At 37.4% G+C, this 13,039-nt stretch overlaps 1 long non-coding RNA gene across 2 annotated transcripts in view; it reads left to right on the forward strand.

Moving 5' to 3' along the window:
• Nucleotides 1-552: 552 nt before the first annotated feature.
• LOC149918282 (uncharacterized) overlaps nt 553-13,039 on the forward strand; it is a 30,888-nt gene continuing 18,401 nt past the window's right edge. For both annotated transcript variants that reach the window (XR_016466514.1, XR_016466515.1), the window contains exons 1-3: nt 553-661; nt 990-1,187; nt 1,868-1,944. This is a non-coding gene — a long non-coding RNA (uncharacterized LOC149918282). The remainder of the gene's footprint in view (nt 662-989; nt 1,188-1,867; nt 1,945-13,039) is intronic.

A 13,039-nucleotide genomic window follows, 5' to 3' on the forward strand; every position in this document is an offset into this window, starting at 1 on the left:
AGGGGACTGTGCAGTCATTGGGGCAGTCACAATCAGGCTGCTCTTTGCCCTGAAAAGACAAAGGACACCAGTAGGTCATCTATGCATGAGTTAAGCCATGTTGCTTGGGATACTGAAGGGCTGGTACAAAAATTATAGGCACTGAGCAGCTGTGGGGAACTCAGCTCCGTGGAGATGGAAAGGGTACAAAATCCTGCTCAGTCTTCTGCGCACACAAAATTTCACACTGTTCTTGGCACATCCTCTGTGAATATCCCATAGAAGCACCATGGCCTATGTCTCCTATAAAATGCTGCTCAGCTGGCATGAGGACAGCAAACTGTAGCCCCTTGTTACATATATTTACTTCCACAAACAGTTTTCATTTTTCAGTGATTTAAAAAAGAGCTGCCAATGCTTTTTCATTCACTAGAAAAGACTCGCTGATCCTTTGACAGGTACAGCAGAAGTTATTTTTCATCATGGCATGAATAGTTTGTTTTGTTTTACAAAAAAGCACTTCACACCAAAGCACAGCCAGGACTTATCATTCTTTTGCTTGTACAGGTGCGCCTTCTGAATTGGGCACACAGCCCCAGCCAGGCTCCTAATGGAATGATGACACTAACGCTGCAACAATAGAAAGGCCTCCAGGGATGCTGGCTGCAGAGCAGAGGTGCAGGTAGGAATGTATTTCTTAAGAGTTTTACAGCTCCAAGCATTCTGTGAAGCTGACACCGCTTCCTACTACACAAATAAACAGTGGGTACAGTAAGGTGTATCTGATAGTGGGATTTAAAACCTCAGCATTTTGTGTGGAGAAGAGCTCACAAGAAGTCACTTTTCAATGCAGGCTCAAGTTGTAGGTCTTCAGCTTGTGTCCCATATCACTGATTTTTTTTTTTTTTTTTTTTTTTTTTTTAATCTGTCCATCTGTATACCTATTGATTTATTGAGGAAGGGATCTGGACTCCACATACAAACTGTGTGTATGTACATCTGTGTTTCAGCAAGGTCCTGTGAAAGATGGAGTCATGGCAAAACTGTTTATTGCAACGTGTGAATGAAAGAGCTGGAGTGCAAATGGCTCTGTCAGTGGCAGGAGTGATGAAGCCTGATTTCCTGCAGGGTTAATGCTCCAGGCTGAGACCCTGTGCAGATTTGCCGCTGTCTAGCAAATGCTGAGGATAACACTGTGTTGTGTGAGTGTAAGTAAGGTCTCTCTCTTCTGCTCAAAAACCTAGTTTAATAAAACCAGCAGGAACTGGCAAGTTAGGAGAAGGGAACCATCCTGCTAAATTTGTATGGCTAGAGTGTTTAGTACTGCTAGGAAGAGCCAAGTGGCACCAGTATCACCTGCCTTACTTGTTTAGTGAAATAAATCTGCTTTAACATCACACACAGATGAAAGTAATAATCAAGGTGAAAGTCCCTGTGAGAGCAATGTCCATTCAAGTTTCAAAAACACTGCACAGGAAAGCTTGGAGCTAGTTCAGGCTCTCCAGTGAAAATAAGGATTCATGCTTCTAGAATGAATCTTTATTCTAGCATCTAATATCTTTGCAGAACACCCTGTATGTTTGAATGCATGGGAAACCATTTATCTACCACACATTTCAGATGTAGATTGCTGACAGACAGGTCGAAGTTGCCTTTTACTGATATGAATTAGTTCATGTACTGCTTATTTTACATACCCTTGCTGTCTGGGGGATATTTTGTTCAGTGACTAGAGATTTCTAGTTTTAAAGTACTCTAGGACTTCCCATCTGAAACGTGGATTTTGTTTGCAGCTTCCACATTGCATTTCTACCAACAAATGAGGCTAGAGCACATTAATCATATCAAATAGCAATTTGATTTTCTATGCTTTTAATTCCATTTCCAGCAGTAAATGCCATCAGCTGTGACATTATGTGTCTCATGCCATTCAGCTATCTTCCTGCAGAAGAGAGGTACCAAGAGGTAAGTCAATGTCTTTGTTTCATGCTAGAAAACTCTGTGGGTAAGACATACTTGTTCAATATGTATTCATCTAGTTATTGCATTTTGCTCCATTTTCTTCATCCTTAAAGTCCTCACCTCCCTGGTGATTCTATGATTCTATGATGATTTTATTGGTGTTGGACAAATGCCATTCTAGTAGTGTACTGAAAGCATGATTGGAGAGGAGGTTGCTCACAATAGTTTGTGGAAGAATGATTTGAAAGATTAGAAAAAAAAAAAAACAATTAATCATCACTTCAGTGTATCATTGAAGTGCTGCCTTGAGGTGATTGTCAGATGTCTGCAACTAAGACATTCATGATACTAAACTGTTATGATTTGAAACATGCAGCAGATCTTACTGCTATCAGGGTATGGATGTTTTCAAGGTAGCACCAGTGTAATGGCATCATCTTGTTGAAGCCCAGAGGTTGTAAGCAACATAATGACTGCTTTTCTGCATCATCTTGAGCTTGGTTCAGTTTAAAAGCATCAAGTATGATTTTTCTCATGTGACTTCTACCTTGAGGACCCGAACAAGGTATCCAATATGTTGTGGAAACCCTTGTCTTCTCTACAAGTTCCACACATTAATATTTTAAATTCAATTACATAGGTCATTGGATTTCCTGTTTTAATTGCTACAAGGATGTTGACAGTGTTTGTGCTCTTTATAATCATCCAGAATTATGAAGCCAAAATCACCAAGGCAAATTCTCTATTGACACTATTTATTCCCACATCAGTCCTCAGTAGGGCATGAGGGTTCTCAGGTGGTCTGAAGTGTGTCAGCAGTTGTGTCACTCTGTGGAGCTTTGAAGAAATTCACTGCTTTTGGGGTTCATTGTTGCAATGGATATCCAGAAACATTTTGAGAAAAACTGCTCAAAAAGCAGTCTTTGGCATTTTGCCTGTGCTTTTTTACAGAGACAGATGTACAATGTTCGAGCTATGCTTATATTCCCAATGGTAATAAATTCCCAAGAAGAATATGTTGATACGATGGAAGCAATGCAAATTTCATGAAATATGAATATGAAAAAAATATATATTCATACAAGGAGAAAAATTAGTATAATGTTCATTAATACTTAATGTATAACTACTGAAACACATTAATAGCTGTTCTCTTGATTCTCTCTCTTGTGAATATATGCTAAGTTTAAGTATGTTTTAGAAGGGTCTGTAGTAGCAAAACTCCTTCAGCACAAATTCAAAGCTATTTTTAGTAGAGCAGTTGAAGAATTTCCTGTGGCTGAAAAGGACCTGAAGTTTTTACAATACAAGTTTGAGGGCCTACGTGTGAGTTATTCAAAAGTGTCTGAGTGATTTTGGATTACAGACTCATTGAAAGTCACTGGAAATTTTGTTCCTAAAATGCTTTGGCACTTTTCAAAATCCTGTCATAAATCTCTAGGTTTAAAATTAAGCTGTAACGTGTACTTTGCAAGAATGAGATTATGGTGCCCACAGTTGTATTCTCTTAAGTCTACCCAGTGAATGTGTTTAAAGATGCTTTTTTAAATTACTGGTCTTGGAAGCTCATGTAGAAACCTGAAAACCAGCAAGAGTTTGTTTTGGCTCAGTCACCATTAAAAAAGTACATATATAAGAACGTAATGGGTTTTTGTTTTTTTTTTGGTACACACACCAATCTATGGTGGACTCAACATAGCACCTTCGTGTCTCCCTTAGCACAACAGAATGAGCAGAAGGAAAAATCTGTGAAAATAAATACAAGTACATCTACATGAAAGAACAGATACAGTTAGCTGAAGTATCATTTTTAGGAATGATCTTTCAGATAGGACACATTTTTTTCATGCAGTCTCTGAACTACTTGGGAATTCAGAATTTCTTGCTCACTTAAAATTTAAACTTTCATGAATTATGTGGATTCTTTGCTTTTTGTTTGCTGTGTTGGGATATTTCAATTAAAATCTTTAAAAATACATCATGCATGTAAGAAGTTCATCTGCAAGTTTTCCTTTTAAAGAATCTCAACCTTGGAAGTTTCTTACTTTTGAACTTCCTGAACAGTCAGATACGTCACTTCATTCCATGGTGATGTATAGAAAATGTGACTTGTTTAAAACCTCCTTGAATGGGCAATTACTTTTCTGCACTACATGCACAATTACATATTACATATTACACATGTAAGCTATGTTTTTAGCAAATTCAGTACAACCTATGGTGCACTTTAAGACCTTTGATTGTAGAAAGTGGTAAAAAAATAACTATCGCTTACTATTTAAGTACAACAATTTTGAATAGAAAAGGGAAAGAAAAAGACAACAGAGACGTGAAATGGCAACCACTGAAATTAACTGAGTAGGGGGCTTTTATGTTTAGGAAAGATACAGCAATGCAGAGATGATAGAGGTCTGAAGAATTATAAATGAGTTGAAAAATTTAAGAGAATAATCATTTATGAAGCTGAAAACTTATAACAAGCAAGGTGTACATTTCATATAGGATATAATTAACTGTCAGACTCAATGCTGCATTACATTACAGTGGTCAAAAGTGTAAGACAGCTCATATTGTGATTACAGCTGCTCACTTATGGCCAGGCTGTGGAAGAGCCATCTTTTGTTGCATTAATGGTATTTCAGTAAATGTTAATTATGCAAAATGTTTTGTTCCAAGAAAAAGAAAGATTAGACTTCCAAGACAGTGCATAAGATAAGGCCTTATTTATATCATATGAAGTAAGGTCCTTTGGATTTCTTGCTCAGTTTCGGTTCCCAGATATTAGCCTGAACGAGTGCACGTATACATTCGCAGTGAACGTACAGTTAATACAAAGCCTGGATACAGTGGATTTACTGAATGTACTGAACAGCCCGCATTAGCTATATCAGACATTTTCCTGATGTTTTACGGTGCAGGATAATTTTGCTATACAGAGTTGGCTGACCTCAGCATCTGTAGCTACCATTTGCAAGGGATTTTGAATTTTTACATAGAAATTGGGCTGACCAGTCATTCAAAACCAGGACAAGGGCATGAATTTCTCTTTCACCTTAGACAGCTGAAAAACAGGGATCATATTTGGCTCTATCACAGAATCACAGAATCACAGAATGGCCAGTGTTGGAAGGGACCTCAAGGATCATGAATCTCCAACCCCCCTGCCACATGCAGGGCCACCAACCTCCCCCTTAAATGCTAGACCAGGCTGCCCGGGGCCCCATCCAATCTATGTTTTGACATTTCTCTATGTCCTGACATTTCTGAGGCAGTCAAGGCAGACCTCTCATCTTAATTCTTTCACCTAACATGGAAATAGCATTTTAAATTAACACATGGCTTCTTAGGCATGGTGCTTAGATGGCAATATTGATAGTACAGGCTCCTCAATTTTGATTTCTCATTAGGGAAATTACCAGTCTCTTCTTCTTCACCTCTCAGGCTTCTGGTGAAACTTATTTGATACTTATAAAACGCTGAACATGTAACTGATAAAACAAAATTCATTGTAGTTTATTAATATTGATCAAAAAGTAGCTTTGAGAAACACCTTTTGAACATCTGTAAGTTTCTGTTGTGACCTTGAGGAGCACTGAGAGGATCCAAATTCCTGTACATCCTTAGTAGTTGGGGCACAGCAGTCATATCTGTGATCTTAACTTGAAGAACTTTTTTTTTGCTACTGTGTAGGGACTGAAATTAGATGGAAATTCATCCTTTCTTTATTGGTGAAATGAAGAAAGTTGAAAGTTTTCAAGTGAACAAAGCTGGCATCACTTTCAACATCACCCAGATGAGTTTGTAACAGTGTTCCATCCAAGGATCAGGAAGTCTGTTGATCAAAATTACTTTTTTCTTCTTCTTTCCCCACCCCCCCCAGAGATCATAGGTGAACTTCTTTATTCTAGTAGTTTTTACAGGCTACGGAAGTATTGTGACTCTTTTCTTGAAGCCCTACGATCATATTATGCCTCATCTTCCTTAATGGATGTATATTTTAACTCATTAGAGTCAGCAGTTCAGTACATTTAAGACAAGTCTTCCTGAGACTACTCTACTTTTCACTTGTGTGGGAAACGTCTTAAAAAATGTGCTTCACAAATGCCTATTTTGAATGAAGTCTAGCCATCATAGATCATTATAATTCATTTTGGATCAAGCGTGACTTTCCCACATGGAAAATCATGACTACAACATGGCTGGATTCATCTGCCATGCAGACAGGTTTAACTTGAATGTGCTTGAATGTGAGCTCTCTTACTTGAAGTGAATTAATACTATTGTGTGGTTATGAAAGGAAGGTCATTTTGCTGGTTACTTGTGCAATTGCTGACGTTGTGAGCTACAGCTACTCCTACATGAGCTATGCTTTAATACATATGTAATTTACACTACAGTGGTTTTCATTGAGAAGATGGAAATAATATGAGATGTTAGCTTTTCTCCTTCGTTTGTGAACTTTGGGCAGTGCTTTTTTTTTTCTTCCACTAGACCCTATAATTGATTTATATATTCCTATTTCTTTATATCCAGACACAGAGCTTATGAATGAATATACAGAAGGTAGGTGCACTCTGCATGTTTCTCCTTCCAGGCAAAAGATTTCCTTCTGACCTCTCAGTCATACCCAAACAGAGTTTAAATTTTGCCTGTTGAGTACATCTGCAAGGAACTTAAGGTGCGTAATCTGCCTGGCATTAGGTCATCCTATGTTTTAAAGCACTTGGATTTTAACGTTTTGGCTCAGAAGAACGATTTTGATCCCTATGCATTTTATAACAAACTTCAAATATGGTTTAGGGAAAATTAAAATGTTACCCATATATGGAAGAAAATCATCGGTCTAAGAGCACTTTCTAGATGGCTGCTTTGCAGTGTCCTGGGAAAAGAGCTGGGAGTAGTTCACTTTATAGCTGAAGTGAAAAATGTGTTTTTTGGGTAATGTGAATAACCCACTGAAAATGTGATCAAATATTTCCTCCTACAATATTACATTTTAGTTTATTTCCCAATTCCTTACAGATATTTAGATCATAATGGCTGTCTTACAGGAAACTAGGTGGGTGGATCAAAATTAAATTGATTTTTTTTTTTCAGATAGGAAATCAGGTAACATAGTTTAATACCATTTATGGTGCATTTTTGTTTTATAGAATACAATAATTTTTAAGGAATAAAACATTTTTAAAATCTCTTCTTTTAAACTCAGAATATCTTCCTCACGCTTTGTTAAATTACTATCTTCTCACTTTCATTTTTGGTTTGTATATTCTTATTTAAATGAAATAATTTTATTTTACAAATAATTCTCATTTTTTAAGCTTAGTTTGTGACAGTACTTAGAAAACAGCCCCTTCTGCTTATGCATATGTGACTGTAATGGTGATGAACCTGTAAGTGTTTTGATTGACTGCCTGGGTCAGCCTACCATAGAAAGGTCTTTTTGAATTGGAGTGTTAACACAAATATTTTGAAGCAATGATCTGAATTATATGTAGGAAGGAACAATCCGGCTGAATGTTTGAACCCTTTTGAAGATGTTGGCTTCTGATAGTGCTTGTTGTGTCATGGTACCTGCATGAATTACAACTTTTTTATTTATTTTTTTAACAATACTACTGTTCTATGTGTTTATTAAGTTATACTTATCCAAAGTTATACTTTGTTGAATTTTTCTCTCCCCAAAATAAATAAATGCCTCTTGCAATCCAGAGTTCCAAACTCTGCAAAGATGATTTTAGTCACATAAAGTAATTATCATGATTAGATGTCTTTCTTCAAAAATTACACTCTATAGCTAAGCTTTATATCAGAAGCAGTCTTCACTGAAATTGAATTTAAAATGGTGCCTTTTCCTTAACAGAGATGTTAACACATCAAATCCATACAAATACTAATGGCACTGATAAGAAAAAAATCAGGAACAATACAATTTAATTGTGGGACAAATTGAAGTCGTTATCGGTAGAGCTGTTTAAATAACACACATTGGGAGTGCTGCTTTTTAATCTGTTTGTAGACTTTAGTGTTTGTACTGTGCCCATCAGAACAGTGTAAAAAGCGTCTCCAGGGTATGTAAGTGCCTAAAAGCATTTAAGATCCAAACTCAGGAAATGAAAGACCAACCCCCCCCACTGTGATGGAGCCACTTATTTCAGTATGATTTTCTCCAGAAACTACCTGCAACGTGAATAATAAGCCTATGGAAATCAAGGTATTGACACTTCTCAAATATGCTGCAGAAGAGATTTATTTTGCCTTTTTACAGGGGCTGGTGTGGTCTGAGTGTCCCCTGGCCCCGGCAGTCTGATGCAGGGGGCTTGCACAGGGTGAAAGGCACCATCCCAAAGGCAGTGTTGATCGATGGGGTGAATTCCAGGCCTAACATTTACACTTTTCACTCCATCTCGCCCAGAAGATTGGCTAATCCTTATATTCTTAAACCTGAAGTTTTTCTCATAGGGAACAGAAGTAATATTTTTGAGCTGAGAAGCCATGGGACGTTCATCTGGTTGTCTTATTTTATGCACATATTCAACCAATAGTAAATAAGAGCTATTCACCATGTAAAACAAATTTAAGAAAGCTCCTTCACTTTCTTTCACTACTCCCAATAATTAACTTCCATCATCTAACATTAGTTGCTACCGACTGATCAACGCTCACTGTCTGTTATGATGATATTTACTCAGTGTTGGTAAACATTACATTTTATAAATTTTATTCAGTTTCGTCTTGGAGGAATCTGGCACAAAATACTGCAACAAACAAAAACTGGGCTTTCATAAGCTATGGCTGTTGCATCCAAACTTCTCATTATACCTGGCAGAAACTTGGCATAACATAACCCAGGAAGGCTTTATTGTAGCATTAGGCAAGCTCTGAAATAGTTTGTGGCAGGATGGCTTGGGCCCGTTGTCTGGGTGCAATCAGAAAATGAATGGATACTTCACAGGGGTGGGCACAGCAGAAAATAATAAAGACACAGATCTTACTTTAAGGTAAAAATAGAAAAACAGGACATCTTTAATATATATTAAAAACAACAACAATTTAAGCACTTGCAAGCTACCCACTTCTGGATTTTTGTTATTTGCATCATGACTACAGTGATTTTTTAATACTGTGTGTGGAAGAGTTTAAAAAACGTCTCTTTTGAAAGTGCTTGAAAAATTTTCAGGTCTTGGTTTTTTTGTTTTATTTATTTTTGATTTGGTTTGGTTTTGGTGTTTTTTTTTTTTTTTTTTTTTTTTTTTTTTAAATCCTAAATGCTAGTACCTAATTTTCTTTAGTCATAGCCTTTAGTATAAAAAATATTCATACAGACACTGCAATATCCTTATTGCATTTCATGCTTCATGAAAAGGCACTCTTTTGTTAATGTCTTCATCTTGTTTCTGCGATGCCTGATGTTATTGCTGTTTTCTGGACACGTTAATGCTGACCGTACTTTTGTTAGAGCTTAGCCAATCCATCTCACTACTTTGGGCACTCAGGCAGGAGGTGCTTGCAGTACACAAGCAAAAGAAGAACATAGGCATGTGTTTATTTTAAAACGTAGACACATCATATCAGGAAGTCACGCACTCCAAAGTGCTTAATGACTGTATACACAGGAACATCATGATATGATTTATTGTTGTGCTATGATTCAGTGAGTTACTTAATGACTTAGAGACAGTGGATGCAGCACTTAATCTAAAAACCTGTAATTTAATTAATGAAAGTCTTGCTCAGTGTTGAACCCTAGCATTGTTACCTGGGAACACAAGAAGAGAAGTGTTTCACTGGTTCCAGAATTCGTACTCAGATGAGAATGATATGTGAACCTGTATTCCTCTGGTAAACCTTCCCCAAATAAACAAAGTAGATTGCAAATGGATTTTAGTCGTTATCTAGAGGAAAAAGAGAGATTCATGGACTACAGAAAGTAAACTTAGTTCTATTCTCACATGTACTAGGCTAAATATACACCTGTTTTATGAAAACAATAATTTACTTTTAATTCTGAATTTTTATCTGATACATAGCACAAACCAAATAACTGAAGATAAGAGCATGCAGGGTTTTTTTTTTTTTTCTCCTCTCTTCAGTAAAATGAAAATATTGATTGAGATGCCGTCGTCACGCCAGAACGACGCTGTTAGCAGAGCAATATTTCCCTCTAGTGGCCATCCGAGGGCAATAGCTAAAACGTTCCCGATGAGCAAGGGTCACTCTGTTTGAGTAAGACATGCAGTCAGCTCTTCACGCCGGCATGCAGCTAGTCTTGCTCTCTTGATTTCTTGCTTTCTGACCCCCACGGTGGGGAAGAGGCCATGAGCGCCTCTCTGAAGACCTTCTGGGGAACATGGGAAGGCCAGCAAGGAGCAGCTGATGCATCATGAATCCAGTTTCTAGTTTTAATTCAAGGCATTTATTTATTTATAATTCTGGACAGGCAATTGAGGATATACTACACCATTTTGGAACATTTATAAACTGCAATATCCATCATCTGATAGGAAGCACAGATGAGACAGAAGAAGATGAAAAGCAAGATAGATATTGTGAAAGCACAGGTCAGGCAGTGAAGCCATCTAAGCCTGATGGAGCTGTGGTGGCAGTAAACTCTATTTGCGATGATGCCATGTGGAACATATTAGAAGTGTTAAGTTCCTAATTAGAGATATTCAGTCTTCAGCATGCTGTGGTGCACAGATGTATGGCTGCTTGGAAAAAAAAAAAAAAAAAAAATTGAAGGGAGTTAATACGGGCATAGAGAGTTGATTGAAAACATTTACAAATACCAGACAGCCAGGTCAAGGAGGGGCTGTGCCAGAGTAGGAAGGTTCCTTATGCACTTTGTACTTCCCTCCAGTCCTCCATTTCATTTAGACAACTCCCATATCACAAGTCCTGTATAGTATTCAGAATGGTGAGTTTTATCCATTTTATTCATGTTTGACTTCAGGATCTTATGAAGAAAGGTGATCATTTATAAGACTTTTTATTCCTGAGGAGGTCAGAAATAGTTGGAGAGAGTAGAAGAATGTACCTGTTAGCAAAGACACAGGTAAATGTTTGCAACATGCCTATTTTGATGAGGAGGGTAAGAGCAGGGAATAGATTAAAGAAGAACAGAGGAGGAGGAATGAGATGAAAGGAATCTGTAGATGATGATGATAAAAGGAGCAAAACGTCTCAAACTTATCAAACTTGGACATGTTCAACTTTATGATGGATCTACAGTATTTGGCAAATGTACTATGACAGAATTTTAGTAAAGAGAGCATTTCAGTATCTTCATAACTGATATGCAGACATACCTCCAGCTAATAAAATAAATTCAGCAGAATTGAGTGAAGGCTGAGCGTATGCAACATGATGTGATAAAAGGAGAAATATCAAATAAATTTTATCAAGCATAGTTTGGAAAATATTTTCAGGCTTTTCTCTCTTAATGAAATAAGAGTTAGATGAGAATTAGCAAGTTAGACTGCACTCCACCTCTTTGTTGTAGACCTTGGCACTGCTCAAGAGACAATATCTCATTAAACTGAATCCTCTCTGGGAAGATATGTAAGTTGTATTGCTTTAAAAACTGAAAATTAACCATGATGAATTACTTCTTAAATATCTGCAGTTCTCACTGAGACAAGTCCAAACCTCAAAAGCTAGTTCCAGATCCTGTCGGGAGTTGGTTTAGCCAATTTCAGAGCTAAGCCAGGTGAGGCCTCTGCAAAGTTCTCCAGTGGATCCACGCTTTACTGGAGTTTCAGTGGATTTCGATCCAAAGTTTTAAGTCAGGACATAAACATAGAATGTATTTGCAGTCTGTCATGTGAGAGAGCAGATAACCATATGATTTTGTGACTTAGTGATGTATGCTGACACTTTTATATACTTTCTCTTAGCCACTGTAATTAAAAGCTACCTTCTGTTAAATGCTGCTATACACTTGTTTCATAGACCATTGGCTGATCTCAGGCTCCAAGACTGTTATTTTTGTCTATTCCTCATACTCAAATATAAGACCCTATAAATCTGTCTTCTTTAATGTAGCTAGAACTTGTGCTTAGAGCTGTGTGCACTTTTCCATATTTCTGAACAGCACTACGATGTGGCTGAGGTTATGAGATTAACTGCTCGTCATTTTGACAAGCACTGACGCAGACTTGGCCTGCTCTCCATCAGCACTGGAAAATCTGTATTGTTTGAGGGGCTTATCATGGTATCCTGCAATCATCAAAGCAAATATTTGGGTTGTAGACAGTGGTACTGATTCTATTTGTTGCTAGCCTATGCTGGATGTAGTGGGAATCTTAGTGCTTTTTGTTTGTTTTCTTTTCTTATTCTTTCTCTCTTTATTAATTTATTTTTTCCCCTCTCTTCTTTTTGTCTTTCCTTTTGGGATTTGAATCTGTAATCCTGGAGTCATTAAAAGTGTTCACAATGTGTCTTCAGTTGAAACCTGCTCAGGAAAGACCGATCATACTGAAACATCTCAAGAATATAGTACCAATTTTTCAAACTGTTGGAAGTATATTCATAATTGCCCACTTTAAGATGACTATCAGGTTTGCTTATCTCAGAAATGAGAATGTTGCTATCCCTGTAAAGGTAGTGCCTTTGAACTTATGTTTGTTCATTGTTTGCAGTGGTCAAAAATCCAGATACTAATGAACCCTTCATGGATTTCTCTCCCCTTTGATAACTGATATACTTTTTTTTTTTTTTTTTTTTTTTTTTAACAGATTTTCCATGTTGATTTCTGCCACAGACAGTAAGTTCTCTTGTAAGTTCTTCAAGGGCTCTGTTCCCTTTTAGATCTGCAAGACAAAAGACGATACCATGTATATCTAGTGCTGGAAAAACAAAGTGAAAGAATGTAGAAATGTGTGACCATCTGGCTGCCTGTCCACTTGAGCACAGGCTATAAGGGTCACTGAGACCCCTCGGAGTGCTATTGATACTGGACTCTGACAGGAAGCACTTTATCTGGTCCCCACAGTATAGAGACAAATGCACTCAGAGGTGCGTTACATCTTCAAATGCCAGACATGGTGACAAACCAAAGGAAACTTCTGGATGTTCTCGCATGCTCTTCTTCTTCCTA

Source organism: Phasianus colchicus, chromosome 4 (genome assembly GCF_987193195.1).
Source record: "Phasianus colchicus chromosome 4, bPhaCol1.hap1.1, whole genome shotgun sequence".
In the NCBI taxonomy this organism is placed as follows: Eukaryota; Metazoa; Chordata; class Aves; order Galliformes; family Phasianidae; genus Phasianus; species Phasianus colchicus.